We start from the raw sequence: 4,655 nt of genomic DNA, 5'->3' as shown, positions 1-4,655 counted from the left end.
CATGAACCACAAATTCAAAAGACATATGCACTGTTTAAGCATACATTCAGAAAATAAAAGCATTGCCACCACATCAAAATAATTAAACTGTTATAAAATTCAAAATTCATGCAATTCTTTTCTTTTTCAATTAAGCACATTTTTTCATTTAAGAGAGGTGATGGATTCATGGGACATTCATAACTTTTAGGCATAGACACTAAGACACTAATGATCACAAGACATAAACATAGATAAACATTAGCACTAAAATTCGAAAAACAGGAAATTAAAGAACAAGGAAATTAAAGAACGGGTCCACCTTAGTGATGGCGGCTTGTTCTTCCTCTTGAAGATCCTATGGAGTGCTTGAGCTCCTCAATGTCTCTTCCTTGTCTTTGTTGCTCCTCTCTCATGATTCTTTGATCTTCTCTAATTTCCTGGAGGAGAATGGAATGTTCTTGGTGCTCCACCCTTAGTTGTCCCATGTTGGAACTCAATTCTCCTAGGGAGGTGTTTAGTTGCTCCCAATAGTTGTGTGGAGGAAAGTGCATTCCTTGAGGAATCTCAGGGATCTCATGATGAGTGGGGTCTCTTGTGTGCTCCATCCTCTTTTTAGTGATGGGCTTGTCCTCATCAATGGGGATGTCTCCCTCTATGTCAACTCCAACTGAATAACAGAGGTGACAAATGAGATGAGGAAAGGCTAACCTTGCCAAGGTAGAGGACTTGTCTGCCACCTTATAAAGTTCTTGAGCTATAACCTCATGAACCTCTATTTCTTCTCCAATCATGATGCTATGAATCATGATAGCCCGGTCTAGGGTAACTTCGGACCGGTTGCTAGTGGGAATGATTGAGCGTTGTATAAACTCTAACCATCCTCTAGCCACGGGTTTGAGGTCATGCCTTCTCAATTGAACCGGCTTTCCTCTTGAATCTCTCTTCCATTGGGCGCCCTCTTCACAAATGACTGTGAGGACTTGGTCCAACCTTTGATCAAAGTTGACCCTTCTAGTGTAAGAATGTTCATCTCCTTGCATCATGGGCAAGTTGAATGCCAACCTTACATTTTCCGGACTAAAATCCAAGTATTTCCCCCGAACCATAGTAAGCGAATTCTTTGGGTCCGGGTTCTCACTTTGATCATGGTTCTTGGTGATCCATGCATTGGCATAGAACTCTTGAACCATTAAGATTCCGACTTGTTGAATGGGGTTGGTAAGAACTTCCCAACCTCTTCTTCGGATCTCATGTCGGATCTCCGGATATTCACTCTTTTTGAGTTTGAAAGGGACCTCGGGGATCACCTTCTTCAAGGCCACAACTTCATAGAAGTGGTCTTGATGCACCCTTGAGATGAATCTCTCCATCTCCCATGACTCGGAGGTGGAAGCTTTTGCCTTCCCTTTCCTCTTTCTAGAGGTTTCTCCAGCCTTGGATGCCATAAATGGTTATGGAAAAACAAAAAGCAATGCTTTTACCACACCAAACTTAAAAGGTTTGCTCGTCCTCGAGCAAAAGAAGAAAGAAGAGAGTAGAAGAAGAAGAAATGAAGGAGATGGGGAAGGCTTTGTGTTCGGCCAAAAAGGGGGAGAAGTGGTGTTTAGGTTGTGTGAAAATGAGGGAGTGAAGAAGGGTTTATATAGGAGTGGGGGGCTCATGGTTCAGTCATGTTTGGGTGGGTTTGGGAGGGAAAGTGGTTTGAATTTGAAGGGTGAGGTAGGTGGGGTTTTATGAAGGATGGATGTGAGTGGTGAAGAGAAAGATGGGATTTGATAGGTGAAGGGTTTTTTGGGGAAGAGGTGTTGAGGTGATTGGTAAATGGGTGAAGAAGAGAGAGAGTGGTGGGGTAGGTGGGGATCCTGTGGGGTCCACAGATCTTGAGGTGTCAAGGAAAAGTCATCCCTGCACCAAATGGCATGCAAAAATGTGTTTTGAGCCAATTCTGGCGTTAAACGCCGGGCTGGTGCCCATTTCTGGCATTTAACGCCAAGTGCTTGCCCTTTTCTGGCGTTTAACGCCAGTCCGGTGCCCCTTTCTGGCGTTAAACGCCCAGAATGGTGCCAGACTGGGCGTTAAACGCCCATCTGCTAGCCTTACTGGCGTTTAAACGCCAGCAGGTTCTTCCTCCATGGTGTGCTGTTTTTCTTTCTGTTTTTGCTTTTTCAATTGATTTTGTGACTTCTCATGATCATCAACCTACAGAAAACATAAAATAACAAAGAAAAATATATAAAATATAACATTGGGTTGCCTCCCAACAAGCGCTTCTTTAATGACAGTAGCTTGACAGAGGGCTCTCATGGAGCCTCAGAGATGCTCAGAGCAATGTTGGAACCTTCCAACACCAAACTTAGAGTTTGAATGTGGGGGTTCAACACCAAACTTAGAAGTTGGTTGTGGCCTCCCAACACCAAACTTAGAGTTTGACTGTGGTGGCTCTGTTTGACTCTGTTTTGAGAGAAGCTCTTCATGCTTCCTCTCCATGATGACAGGGGGATATCCTTGAGCCTTAAACACAAAGGATTCTTCATTCACTTGAATGATCAATTCTCCTCTGTCAACATCAATCACAGCCTTTGCTGTGGCTAGGAAGGGTCTGCCAAGGATGATGGATTCATCCATGCACTTCCCAGTCTCTAGGACTATGAAATCAGCAGGGATGTAGTGGTCTACAATTTTTACCAGAACATCCTCTACAAGTCCATAAGCTTGTTTTCTTGAGTTGTCTGCCATCTCTAGTGAGATTTTTGCAGCTTGCACCTCAAAGATCCCTAGCTTCTCCATTACAGAGAGAGGCATGAGGTTTACACTTGACCCTAAGTCACACAGAGCCTTCTTGAAGGTCATGGTGCCTATGGTACAAGGTATTGAAAACTTCCCAGGATCTTGTCTCTTTTGAGGTAATTTATTCCTAGACAAGTCATCCAGTTCTTTGGTGAGCAAAGGGGGTTCATCCTCCCAAGTCTCATTTCCAAATAACTTGTCATTTAGCTTCATGATTGCTCCAAGGTATTTAGCAACTTGCTCTTTAGTGACATACTCATCCTCTTCAGAGGAAGAATACTCATCAGAGCTCATGAATGGCAAAAGTAAGTCCAATGGAATCTCTATGGTCTCATTTTGAGCCTCAGATTCCCATGGTTCCTCATTGGGGAACTCATTAGAGGCCAGTGACGTCCATTGAGGTCTTCCTTAGTGGCATTTACTGCCTCTTCCTTCTCTCCAAATTCGGCCATGTTGATGGCCTTGCACTCTCCTTTTGGATTTTCTTCTGTATTGCTTGGAAGAGTACTAGGAGGGAGTTCAGTAATTTTCTTGCTCAGCTGACCCACTTGTCCTTCCAAATTTTTGATGGAGGATCTTGTTTCAGTCATGAAACTTTGAGTGGTTTTGATTAGATCAGAGACCATGGTTGCTAAGTCAGAGGTGTTCTGCTTAGAACTCTCTGTCTGTTGCTGAGAAGATGATGGAAAAGGCTTGCTATTGCTAAACCTATTTCTTCCACCATTATTGTTATTGAAACCTTGTTGAGGTCTCTGTTGATCCTTCCATGAGAAATTTGGATGATTTCTCCATGAAGGATTATAGGTGTTTCCATAGGGTTCTCCCATGTAATTCACCTCTTCCATTGAAGGGTTCTCAGGATCATAAGCTTCTTCTTCAGATGAAGCCTCCTTAGTACTACCTGGTGCATTTTGCATTCCAGACAGACTTTGAGAAATCATATTGACTTGCTGAGTCAATATTTTGTTCTGAGCCAATATGGCATTCAGAGTGTCAATCTCAAGAACTCCTTTCTTCTGATTTGTCCCATTGTTCACAGGATTTCTTTCAAAAGTGTACATGAATTGGTTATTTGCAACCATTTCAATCAGCTCTTGAGCTTCTGTAGGCGTCTTCTTCAGATGAAGAGATCCTCCAGCAGAGCTATCCAAAGACATCTTGGATAGTTCAGAGAGACCATCATAGAAAATACCTATGATGCTCCATTCATAAAGCATATCAGAGGGACATTTTCTGATTAATTGTCTGTATCTTTCCCAAGCTTCATAGAGGGATTCTCCTTCCTTCTGTCTGAAGGTTTGGACTTCCACTCTAAGCTTACTCAATTTTTGAGGTGGAAAGAACTTTGCCAAGAAGGCATTGACTAGCTTTTCCCAAGAGTTCAGGCTTTCTTTAGGTTGAGAGTCCAACCATGTCCTAGCTCTGTCTCTTACAGCAAAAGGGAATAGCATAAGTCTGTAGACCTCAGGGTTAACCCCATTAGTCTTGACAGTGTTACAGATTTGCAAGAACTCAGCTAAGAACTGATGAGGATCTTCCAATGGAAGTCCATGAAACTTGCAATTCTGTTGCATTAGAGAAACTAATTGAGGCTTAAGCTCAAAGTTGTTTGCTCCAATGGCAGGGATAGAGATGCTTCTCCCATAGAAGTCGGGAGTAGGTGCAGTAAAGTCACCCAGCACCTTCCTTGCATTGTTGGCATTGTTGTTGTTTTCGGCTGCCATGGGTTCTTCTTCCTTGAAGATTTCTGTTAGGTCCTCTACAGAGAGTTGTGCCTTGGCTTCTCTTAGCTTTCTCTTCAAGGTCCTTTCAGGTTCAGGATCAGCCTCAACAAGAATGCTTTTGTCCTTGCTCCTGCTCATAAGAAAGAGAAGAGAACAAGAAAA

The 4,655-nt window shown here is 42.9% G+C and overlaps 1 non-coding gene across 1 annotated transcript; it reads left to right on the top strand.

Moving 5' to 3' along the window:
- The first annotated feature begins 3,980 nt into the window (after positions 1-3,980).
- LOC112700597 (small nucleolar RNA R71) lies at positions 3,981-4,088 on the top strand. The gene has a single exon (XR_003153501.1). It is a non-coding gene; the product is annotated as a small nucleolar RNA R71 (small nucleolar RNA).
- The last annotated feature ends 567 nt before the right edge of the window (positions 4,089-4,655 follow it).

The sequence above is a fragment of the Arachis hypogaea genome, chromosome 6 (assembly GCF_003086295.3).
Source record: "Arachis hypogaea cultivar Tifrunner chromosome 6, arahy.Tifrunner.gnm2.J5K5, whole genome shotgun sequence".
Taxonomy (NCBI): domain Eukaryota; kingdom Viridiplantae; phylum Streptophyta; class Magnoliopsida; order Fabales; family Fabaceae; genus Arachis; species Arachis hypogaea.
The sequence above is the reverse complement of the archived record's forward strand: the minus strand, read 5'-3'. Positions and strand labels throughout refer to the sequence as shown.